Raw genomic sequence first — 12711 nt, forward strand, 5'->3', positions numbered from 1 at the left:
ACTCTCGCTGATGCCCACTGCATGTTGCTCCCTGGGCATCTGCTTAGAGTTATAAAGAGAAAAAGAAAAACAACCCTTGATGGCCTCATGGTTCCTTTTGACTGTCACATGCTCCAGTGTATATAGGGAATGTACAGGCTAGACACATGAGAGAAGGTCTGATGGTTGACAGGTAGTGGGGGCAAAAAGCTCAAATTAAAAATCCAGAACAAATTAACATAAAAGTTTATACACATATGCAGTAAAAATTTACAGCATCAGCGCTCAAACTTTATATGCAACCATCATTGTACATACTACTCATTCTTTCATTTTCTAAACCATCTGTTTTAGTAACAGTCACCGTGGTAGTAAGTCAGTCAGGATACACCAACAAAATTCCCCTAGCCACAGCAAAAGTTTCTAACTTATCTTTTTAGGATCCCCAAATTTTCTAAAGCAGACCGAGAGAGATGATCCTTCCAACATGTTCTGGCTGTCATACTGTCTCCCGCCAGTGGTTGTGTTTATTATATGTCCAGTAAGAAAACAATGTAGGGGCAGGCTTATAAGGTACCCCAGCCACCAAAATCAACTCCTTTCAAACCTAAGGTGAAGAGGCAGCACTGACGTTTTCCCAGAATGCCAAGTTGCTTGCTCCTTCACAAACAGTAAGCCCAGCCACCCTGCAAATTAACTTCACTACTGATGCAGAAGGCTTTCAATCACTGCTCAACACTGATGACCACAGATGTGGATGAGGACAAACACTGATCATTAAGTTTAGAGCTTTGTCCTTTGACTCAACTTTTTCTTCACTACCACTGAAAGTACAGTGCCTACAATGCTATAACCACTGCACCCATATCAGGGAAATCCTTAATCACCAAATTCCCCATGCCATCTTGACCAAGACCCCAAGATACTTCAACTCCTCCACCTGTGGTATCTGCTCCCCTCTAACCCACAGACAGACAGACTTATAACTTGTGATGTGAAGGGCTCACTACCTGAGGTACAAGACTTATAATTCCAAGTCTTACAAGTAATAATAAAAAAAAAAATTCTGCAATCTCAAGTCCAGTACAATGAATGTTGAAATTCACTGTAACACAATCAAGACAATTCTGCAAATGGGCAACATGCCTCCAATTTGGAGGGTTGAGAAACTCACAGCACTGACATATTATATATGTATATATACACATGTACATATGTGTGTGTGTGCGCATATATATACATATATATATATAAAATATATATATAAAAAAAAAATATATATATATAAATGTACACATATATATATATATATATATATATATACACACACACACACATATATATATAAATATATAACTACGTATATATATATATATATATATATATATAAATATAAATATATATAAATATATTATATATATATATATATATATATTATATATATATATACATATAAAAATTATATAAATATATATATATATAAATATAAATTATAAATTATATATAAATATGAAAATATATAAATACATAAATATAAATACACACACACACACACACACACACACACACACACACACCTATCTGTACTTTATTTTAATATTTTGTAAGAAACTTCTCTGAGTGGAAGATTTTCAGTCCATATATCCCTAGTTAATCACTGTAAATTAATCAGATCTGACAAAAGTATTAGAAGTAGTGAACTTAAACTCGTCTTAAGTAAAAAAATAAAAAATATATAATTGTACAGAATTACTAAGTATTCGAAAGTAATCAAAGACAGGCAGGCTGTTTCCAGTCGAAAATGCTTTATGTGTACTTGTGTACTTAATAAAGGATTTTCGACTGGAAACAGACTGCCTGCCTGTCTTGGATTACTTTTGAATACTTATTAATTCTGTACAATTATATATTTTTTATTATTTTCTTTTTTTTTTTTTTACTTAAGATGAGTTTAAGTTCGCTACTTCTACTACTATTGTCTGATCTGATTAGTATATAGTGATTAACTAGAGATATATGGACTGAAAATCTTCCACACAGAGAAGTTTCTTACATTGTTTTGTTTTTGGACCCACTATACTTATTTAGCGGGTTGTTTTGAGACTTTGGGGATACCATGGAGATTACTTATTATTTTAATATTTCAAGCACTATTATAATTATTAGCTTTCCAACAGGCATTGCAATTTTGAAGTGCTGGTTTTCATCTCAGCTGCTTCTCAATCAGCAGTGATTCATTCCAGTGCATGCTGAAGATCGCAATCTGCAAACTACAAAGATACATCCTTCACATTCCAGAACTAATCTATGACTTAATGTTGATGCTGATAAATCAGACACATTTCCCATTTCTCAAATACATCACTCCGTATAAAACAAAAGAACTCAAAACCTGACAGTGGCAACATAAATTGTAATGTCTAAATCACTTTATAGTCAAACAATGAAGCTGAGCCCTACCACAGCACAGTGCTGATGCTTTACCAATCCCCATTTAAGAAGAAATGTTGTGAAATACAGTACAATGAGGGAATTCTGAAATACAGAATTATCAGTGGTGCAAATGAAACCCAAGCTTTATTTAAGATGGGACACTTGCAACAGAAAACCGGAAATACATCAAAGCTAAAGATACCTGGAAACAAAGCATGCTGAAAGCACTGTTAAGATGCACAAACATTTTCAAAGAAAGAAGTTATACATAAGCAAGTTCTAAGTGAATTGCAGTGAATGAAAAACCTAATGTGATAACATAACACCAGTCTCTTATGTGCACTAGACAGGGAATTCTGCTATTCGGCTTAATAAAAGCATTAGTGTTAGTTGACATACTGAATGCATGGCAAGGTGATTTTTGGGAGAGGGTTTACTGTGTTGTTTGAATTTACCAGCAAACACAAATTGGTCAGAACATTTTACAGCACTGGGCAAGTTAAGGGAGTGCACTAAAATTGGAAAGTAAAATTTAAAGTCAACTAACTTCCAATGCATTATAAATGATGGGGCAGCTAATATAACAGGGAAACAAAGCAGTGTTGTAAAAGAAACATCAGATGCATCAGGTAATGATGGATTTTGGAATCATTGCTTCATTCACTGTGAAGCTCTGACAACCAGAGGTATGCCTTTTGTGCTTCAGGCAGTACTGAAAGTAGTAGTGCCAAGTGTTAATCTCTGAACTGCAGTTTATTCAGCTGTTGATGTTTTGAAACACTGTGTGATGAAATATGCAGTAATCATTCATATTAGCTTTACCATTAAGAAGTTTGTTAGCTGTCATACAGCAAAGTGCTAAAGTGAGTACATGAAATGAGAAATGAGACTATGATTTTTTTTGTTTCGTTTAGGAAGACATCAAACTTAGTAAATCTATGTAGGATTCACAAATGGACATTGACAATTCTGTATTTAGCTGACAATTTCTGTTTGATGAAAGTACAGTTGTGTAAGAACTTATCATAACAGTAGATGTCTTACTTCTCACTGTTGCAGTATTCCTTGCAAAAGGGATATCCTGCAGAGGACAGTTGTATATCTGGTCAGCATACCAAAGTCTTGGTTCTTTCCAAGCATTGTACGTCAGATGTATGCCCGAGGCATAAGGTCCATTAGGGATTTATGAGCACCAAATCCTCAGAACTGAATTGCCCCAGGTGAGCTAGTACAATTCAGGGGGGAAAAAAAAGAAAGAAGAAAAGAAAACATTAAAAGTACATCCAGAAAGAGGGGAAAAAGAAAGACCTCTCAACCAGAGGAAAAGGAAAAATGCATTGGGGGAAGGAGGAAGAGAGAGAATACTGCAACACTGAGATATAGGACATCACTTTTATGGTAAGTTCTGACAACTGTACTACGTCCTTCCTCATCACTGTTGCAGTTTTCCTTACAAAATGGAGAGTACTATAGCTACTGGAAATAGTGGGAGGAGGAAGCTACAGAGGACTCATCTAAAAACCCATGGTGTATGGTAAATCCTGTCCTAGCCCTGGAAACAACATCCAATGTGTAGCGCACAGAAGATCAAGTAGCAGCTTCCAAAATGGATCTATCATCAAGACCCTTAAAAAAGAAAAAAACTCCTGAAGAGGGAACTATCCTAGTAGAATGAGCACAAACAGAAGTAGGAAGCTTCATAGGTATGTACTAGGCTAATGGCCCTTAAGCCTTTACAAGCCTAGCCCAAAAAATAAAACCTGCCCAGGAACTGTGCAACCCGATGTTAGTTCACACTGCCCCTATCCAGTAGGGCAACTGGAGAGATCCCTGAGGTGAACTTTCTGTTACCCATCCACTCGTTAAGATTTCTCTTGAAGAGGCCCAGCGAGGTGCTCTGCTTGACATGAATGGGAAGCTTATTCCAGAGTATGGGCAGTCTTTGGGAGATGAACCTGTCCCTCCAGCATGTTCTGTTAATTGTGGTAACGAGATCGTGATCTCTGGAGCGTGTGGCATGAGGGGACTGGGACCACCTTAGGTGTAGCATTTCAAGTAGGGCCGGGTTGGACATGGCTTTGTAGGTCAAGCAGAGAACATGTCTAAGTAGACGATAAGAGACTGAGACCAGCTGAAGTTTCTTGAGTCTGTCCAAGTAGGACATGTGTTTAAGGCCTAGTGTCCTTTTTTTGAGGTACTTTTGTAGCCTCTCCAGCAGTTGTAGGCATCTGGTCAAGTACATGCCAAACGGGACATTATGTTCGATGACTGGTCTAATGAGGGATGAGTAGAGAGCGATGATGACCTCTTTCTTCCTGGATGCAAAACCTTTGGTTATAAGATGTTTCCTGTAGAAGGACTTTCTGACAACAGTGGCAATGTGGTGGTCGAAGGTGAGGTGGCTGTCAACCTGGCTGTCCAGATCTCTTATGGCCCCTTCAGTGTTCAGTGGGCTTCCGTCAACATAGTAATTCATGGGAACTGAGCTTTTTCCAAAGGGGATGATAACGCATTTTTTGGTGTTAAGCTTCAGGCCATGGTTCTGACACCAGTCACTTGTCTCAGAGAGGCCCTCTTGTAGGATGTCTGCATCACTTGGGGAGTTGCTAATGACTCCTAGCTTGCAGTCATCAGCGAACTTGGTCAGCCAGAGTCCTTCTGTGTTGGCCTGGACTTCTAAGTAGTAGATATCAAACAGGAGAAGGCCCAGGACCGAGCCCTGTGGGACTCCACTCATGACTGGCTGAGAGTCTGACTTGGAATCCACAACTTTCACTCTCTGGGTCCTGTCTGTCAGCCAATTTGCTACCCACCTAGTGATGTAAGGATTGATGCCTAGTTTGCTGAGTTTATCAATGATAAACTGAGTGGGGAATGGAATCAAAGGCCTTGGCCAGGTCGAGATAGGCTGTATGCACTGCCTTACCCTCATCCACAGCCTTGGTGACTGCCTCGAAGAAGTCAACCAGGTTCATCAGGCAAGATCTCCCCTTGACAAAGCCAAACTGTGTGGGGTCAAGAGTTTGGAGATTGCCTATATCTTTGTTAAGCAGGTCCATGATGATGTGCTCCATAGCTTTGCATACCTGACTCATCAGTCTAATGGGGCGAGAGTTCCCAGGGTCTATAGTTGCTCCCACATTACGGAGTGGGATGACTGTAGCAGTGCACCACTCATTAGAAAGACAGCCTGAGGTAAAGCTGTGATTTAACAGGGTACACAGATGTGGTGCCAAGTTCATTTTGTAGCTCATGGAGGATGCAGCCAGGGATATTATAAGGTCCCATGGATGCTGTATTCTTGGCTTTGGACAATGCAGCCTTTACATGTGCCACAGAAATGGTGGGTACCAGGCTTTCTTCTGGTATTGTGATACGGTCCCTTGGGGGGGGGGGGTAAAACTGGTACTGAATCTGTCAGCCAGTATGTTGGCTATATCTGTTGGCTCAGTATAGGAGGTGCCATTGTGAAACAACTCAGAGCAAATCTAGGTATTGCCTTGGAGTTTTTTGATATAGTTATAGAAGGCTTTGTGGTTGTTTTTGGTGTCAGACGCAATTCTGCCTTCATAACTGGCTTTAGAGGATTTGATAAGGGATCTCAGCTTTTTGTTGAGACTGATAAGGGAGGTTTTCCAGTCTTGTGACTTCATTTTTTTCTGAAACTATTTCTTCCTTCTGTTGTAGAGTTTATTGATGGCTTATTTTTTTTTTTTGGAGAGGTGTCTTGGTTCTATTTGGTATGGCAAGGTCCATGCATTTGTGTACGTGCTCGTACAGTGCACAGATGTATGATTCGGCAGTCATGCAGCTATTTTCCACTGGCATGGGTGCGAGAAGTTAGCCACCTCTGTTTTTAGGAGCCCAAATTCGGCTTTAGAGAAGTTTTTCAGGGTGGTCACCTTAGCAGAGGTTGTAGGTGAGATGGAGATTTCCATGGTGATCAGTTTGTGGTCGGATTTAGCCAGGGAGAAACTGACTATAGGTGTGCTGCAATGGTCTCCCATGTTGGTGATAACCAGGTTAAGGATGTTGCTTCCTCTAGTGGGGGTCAGAATGAGCTGGTCCAGGGCATTGGAACTGATAAATTCCAGAAAATGTTGAGCTTGTACACTGGTACTTGAATAGTTTTCCCAGTTGATGGAAGGGTAGTTTAAGTCACCCAGTGTGAGAGTACTGGGTTGGACCTTGATAGATTCCAGGGTGCTTAGGAACTTGGTGTGAAAGTCTAGGGACATGTTTGGGGTTCTGTAGCAGGCTATAACTTTTATCGCTGTCATATCCAGTGTTAGCTGTACCTGAAATTTCTTGGATGTATTATGCTGGGCTACCAGTCTAGAGGTATGTGTATCCTTTAAGAATATGGAAACAACACCATCTTTGGAACTTCCGGCTGTATTTTGGAGCCGAAAGGTATGGAATGAGTTGCAGCCTGGGAGTGCAGGGGTGCTTTCTTCCTCTTTACACCAGCTCTCCGTTACAGCACAGATGTCGACATTCTCCATTTTGAGGAGAGCTTCAAGCGAGTGCATCTTGAGATTTAGACTTCTAGCACTGAGCATTGTTTGTAGCTGTTACAGTGGAATTTTGGTCTTTGGAACACTGCTTAAGAAAGGCACTATAGGGGTGGCAAGAGCCTTAGCCAGTACCTGGAATCCCAGGGGTGACAGATGCAGGCCGTCTCTGGCAAAGCATCGAGGTCTGTCGATCATGTTGTCCCAGGCTGATACTGGATCCCCTTAGAGTGACACCAGAAACTTAGCCAATTGTTGAAGTCAATCATTTTCTGCTCATACTGTGCCTAGGATTCTGGGTGACTGTAGACTACTGCACAGGGCTAGGGTCATACCTGCCTGGGCCATATAATCCAAGAGTTCCATTTAGTCCAGGGAGGTACGTCTCAGGTAATTCACACCCACATGGACAATGACAGAGTCATATTTGTACTTGTTGTGGAGTGACCTGAATGCATGTGTTATGTAGCAGATCCTGGCACCTGATAGACAACTGTCACCTTCTCCTTGTTCAACGTAGTGAGTGGGACATCACTATGCCTCACCACTGAGTTTCTTATGATTAGTACATTGGGCAAAGTGTTTTGCCTTTAGGGCTTAGGTTGAGGTGCACACTGTGGTGGTGAGCTATGTGTTTTAGGGTTGTTGTGTTGTGGTGGTCAAGTGCATTTCTGTCCTGGGGATCTGTGTTGTTTGGGTAAATTTTTATTGACAGCCACCACAAAGTTGGGTGTATGGTTTGTGTTTCTATGTCTCAAGTGTGATGGTTTTGGAGGGCTGTGTGCTTTATGTAGTGAGTTGCAGGTGATGACCTTCTCCTCTTGACCAGCTAGTCTGGTCTTGGTTGAAGCATGCACTTCTTCCAGTTTGGTGATGTAAGTGCATCTCTCAAATGTATGAGTATTGGGAGGTAAGAGGAGAGGGTTGTCTGTGTACATTAGACAGTTGCCAGACTGTGTCAGAATGCCCAAGTGCACCAGGTTAGCAGTAGAAAGCACAGGAAATTGCCCTACAATCATACCAGGAGGGGAGGTCATAACTAATAAGTACTGGTGATGTTACTGCATAGGAACAGCTAGGGCTGATAGCACCTAAGTGTGCTACAAAAGCCTGTTAAAGTGCTAGCCGATTAAGCTAACTGAAGAGCAAGAAGTAAAAGAACAAGCAAGTTCTAAGGGAAAAATTGAAGAGCAAACTTTCTGGCACCAGCAACAGTTTACCTCAGCTGAGCACTGCTGCACGGTGCATAAACCCACGCAAAACACGGGTTTTTAAACCAGAAAGTTGAAAGGGATGGACAAAACTGCCCAAACAGCCAATAAACAACAATTTCTGGATCAGAAACCACTCTTATTGTGGTAAATGGGCTACCTAGTGCTTACCACTCCCACTGTTAATCTAGAAGGCTTCCTTCCAACACAGAAATGGCTGGGGGGGGGGGGGCTCAGAAACTTACAAAACAGTCCTGGATATGGCAAATCTGTATCTGGACTAGACTAGTTACAGGAAATGCAGGAAACAAGCTTAGAACTTTTTTTTATTGTTTTGCTTTTTTTTGCTGCGGTGGTAGTGCTGCTGTAACGTTGTCGCCTCACAGTAAGACGTTGTCCTGTTCGATTCTCAGCAAGAGCGTCTTCTGTGTGGAGACATGCGTGGATGGGTGTACCTTCGTTGAAGGTTGTGCATCAGAGCTGGCAACTCGGCACATAAAAATCTACTGCCAATCATTAGCGGACCGGAAATCCGCTGTGGCGACCCCTAACAGGGAAAAGCCGAAAGACACATCACATGCAGAAAAGCAGTTAAAACAGTAGCAAAAACACTTCAAATGCAGTACAAGCTAGCACACTTGACTGTGTAGCAATATTAAGGCACATACAGTTTAAATAAATGCAGATAAATTAAAAACAAAAGATAAGTGTAGAGAGCAGTCAATTATGAAAAAATCAAAATGGACGCACTTAGAGTATCTCTCCTTCCTGTTGCTCTTGTAGTCTGCAGGATGGCAAAACTGGATCCACTAAGCTTAAACAAGTGCAAACCTGGGCTTTTAAACCAGAAAGTTGAAAGGGATGGAGAAACGGCCAATAAACTACAATTTCTGGGACAGAAACCACTCCTCTTGTGCTAGATAGGCTACCTACTGCTTACCACTCCCACGGATAAGCTAGAAGGCTTCCCTCCAAAACAGAAAGTTCTGGGGGGCTCAAAAACTTACAAAACAGTCCTGGATACCGAAAATCTGTATTTGGACTAGAGTAGTTACAGGAAAGGCGTGAAACAAACTTAAAACTTTTTTTTTTCAGGAAAGACAACAAAAAATGGCTTTAGAAATTTAAGAAGAGATGGTTTGCTTAGAAATGGCTAAACACATCTAGCTTGAAAACAAAAAAAATGTTCAAATCTTTGAATATTCTTGGTTTTGTCTAAAAACATCTGATCTGCCATTGCAAATTCAAAGAATGTAGACCCATCTAACTGCTATTTTTTGGGGAGGGGAAAAAGTATTAAGATGAATGGTCTGAAAGAAAAGGCACTGACCACTTTAAGCATAAAAGAAGGATTAGTCCGAACACAAACACCGTCTCTACAGAAAGCCAGAAAAGAAGAACGGTCATAAAGGCCTGAAGTTCAAAGACTCTTTTAGCAGAAATCAGAACCACCAACAAAGCAGTGTTCCAGGTACAGAATTTAAAATCAGAAGAGGTAGTTAAACAGGTGGGAGATTTAACTTATCAAAAACAAAATTATGGCCCCAAAGAAGAGGCATTCGTTCTCTTGGAAGCTTAATATGAAGGACACCTTTCAGAAACTATTTAATATCAAACATAGAGGAAAGTGGTGGATCAAAAGGAAGTTGAGAACAAATGTCTAACAAATAAGCCTTAACATAAGTATTCTATGGACCAGAAGTAAGCAACTGAAACTTAATAAAGAACAGCAAGAAAACCCACTAAATAGGCCCCTGTTTATGTTGGGGGCACCAAACAGAAAAACTCTTCCACCTGGTAACATAAGGGGCCTAATTCCAAAAGAGTTGCTTTTAGTGTAAGCCTGCCCTTATTCCAAAAGACATGTTCTCAGTGTAAGTGACCTACATCAATGTAAGGCCTAACTATAAACAAACTTAGGCCAGATTCTAAAGGACCTAATATCAGCCTTATTACTTACACTGACAGCAAGTCTTAGGGAATCAGATCCAAGATTTTCTAGTAGTGAGTTTTTTGACTTCCTGCAAAACCTGAAGCATGTCTTCAGAAAACTGGTGTTGAAAAGGAATGGAAACCCTATCATCCAAATGCACAAACGTTGGGTGAGAAGATGAGGGTGAATGTGAGGAGATGCATACGGTGAGGTAACTTGTGATGATTGCTCCCAGCCAACTGAAAAAAAAAAAAAAGGGCAGAAACCAATGTTCTCTGGGCCAAAAGGGAGTCAACAACAAGATTTTGGGCCTATACCACATGATCCTGTGCAGGACTCTTGGCAACAGATTAAGAGGGGGATAAGGATATAGGAACATCCCTTCTAAGAAAGACACATGGTATCCACTTTACAAGTCAGGAGAGTTGGCACTCTGGAACAGAACTTGGGAAGCTGTCTGTTCAGAGGGGAGGCAAAAAGATTAACTTGAGGAGAACCCAATAAATGGACAAGGTAAAAAAAAAACATCCCTGTGAAGCATCCACTCATGAGGATCTTTTATGGACTTGCTCAGATGGTCTGCCACCAGACTGTGCTTTGAAGGAATATAAACCACCTGAAGCATCAGGTGATGGTGGATAGCAAAATTCCAAGCTAGGAAGACCAGTTTGCAAAGCAGGTGACTTTGTTCCCCCCTGTATGTTTATGCACTATATGACAGTTGTGCTGTCTGTGAAAATTCTGAGTGAACCTGGCATCCAAAGGGAATACAGAGCCTGAAGAACTAGGATTGGGAGGGTGTCCTAATGGTTAAGGTGTTTGCCTTACAAACACAAGGTGCAGGGTTTGAGTCTCACAAGGGATAATTGGCTAAGCTTAAAATAGCTCACAGGGGCAGTTAGCTTAGCACTAATCTATGAACCTAAGAAGAGATGCTGATATGGTCTCTTACCTGCTGAGGAGACAAGACCTCCTGACCCCTCATGCTGTTGGAAGATGCCCCTCAACCCAGGTCTGAAGCACCTGTGAAGACATCTCCTGAGTGGGGGATGGAACCTGAAAACATTATCCCAGATTCCGAAAAATATGGTGAATCCACCATAGAAACCCTTTCCTGAGGTAAGCAAGAGAGGAATGGGAAGTCCAGAGGATGATAATGCTGCAGCCAAATTGTCTTGAGGTACCACTGAAGGGACCAATGAACTAGTAGAGTCCATGAAATTCAGGGCTTCTAGAAACTCTCCAGCACACACGACCTGTAACGACTGACATAACTAGAGTGTCTGTGGTGATTTGTTACCAAACTGGAAAGGACAGCATTGACTTTAGATGAAGGGGAATCTAGTAGAAGGGAAGAAAAGGGTGTGTGTCAAATACAGGCTGACTTGTCTGGGAAAGACTCTTTTTCCTTTACAGGTGGTGTCTGCATGAGAGTTCCTATCGAGTCCTAAGGTTCATGGACTCCACTAATTGAAATGGTTCTCTTTAGGCTAGACTACACATGGAAGTTTCAGTGGTACCTCAAGATAATGCAACACTCTCTTCCTCTGTACCTTCCCATTCCTCTCTTGCCTTGCCTCAAAAAGGAGCTTTAATGATGGATTCACCTGACCTCTAGAATTCCTGAGCTGTTTTCTCAGGAAACACTCTAAGGTTTCTTGTCCTTCAAGGGTTGCTCAGCATGCCTACACACAAAGTGAGCCTTAGAATAGTAGTCTCACTGAAATTTAGGGATATGTTAAGAAAATTTGTTTAAGGTTTTGCATAAATTTTCCTTTATCTTGTAAAGTTTTACAGAGCTTTGCAGATGCAGAACCAAACAAATATTGAGTGCCCAAGGGAAGAGGCCAACAATTTGGACACGATACCAAAAGGGAGAGATTGCAAACTAAGCCAGGAATACTTCCTGATAACTGACCCTGATGCAGCCGCCCTTAAGGGAGCATCATCATCAACATTACAGTTGCATTTGATGGAATGGCAAGCTAACCGTGTTGCAGATCTTAATAAGGAAATAGCAGAGGTCTTAGCTTCAGTGTCATGCCTGTCAGCCAAAACATCCACCAAGCTTAGACAGAGGAGCTAAAACATACCTGGTCATATGGGTATGGTAATTAATGGCTCTAAAGGCAAAGGTGGCAGAGCTATTCACCTTCATACTGCAAATGTACATAGCTCTATCTGTATCAGAAGGTAAACACTTAGAGGAATAAAGTAATTTAGAAGATTTTTCAGCAGAGAGAGAAATTACTGGAGGGAACCTTGTATTATCTCTCTATGTTTTATAAGCAGGAGGGTGAGCATGTGAAGCAGAAGTAAAAGTATCAAAAAAGGCTTTCAAAACAAGAGGTACTGCAGAAGGCCTTGAAGATCTATCTATAAAAGGTCATATAATCTCTTCTGGACCTCAGACATCTGGGAACTCTCCTAATAAAAATGCTTCATCATTTTAACAATGGTTTCCCTACAGAAAAGCTTCTCAACAGGGGAATCAGGGGAAATGCTCATCTTCATTTGATCCCAGAGCAAGAGGGGAAAGGATCTTGCAGGAATAAGCCAGCGACTCTTTCCAAGAATCCAGATATTTGCCCTCATCAGAGGAATCATAAACTCAAAGTCTGTTAGGAGTAGAAAAAGAGAA

General features: G+C 41.0%; 1 protein-coding gene across 1 annotated transcript in view; it reads right to left on the minus strand.

The window, feature by feature from the left end:
• The window catches only part of LOC122811072 (diacylglycerol kinase zeta-like), a 3109428-nt gene that overhangs the window by 2101422 nt on the left and 995295 nt on the right, over positions 1–12711 (minus strand). The gene's annotated exons all lie outside the window — the stretch shown is intronic.

The sequence above is a fragment of the Protopterus annectens genome, chromosome 9.part0 (genome assembly GCF_019279795.1).
Source record: "Protopterus annectens isolate FY-2018-M chromosome 9.part0, PAN1.0, whole genome shotgun sequence".
Taxonomy (NCBI): Eukaryota; Metazoa; Chordata; order Ceratodontiformes; family Protopteridae; genus Protopterus; species Protopterus annectens.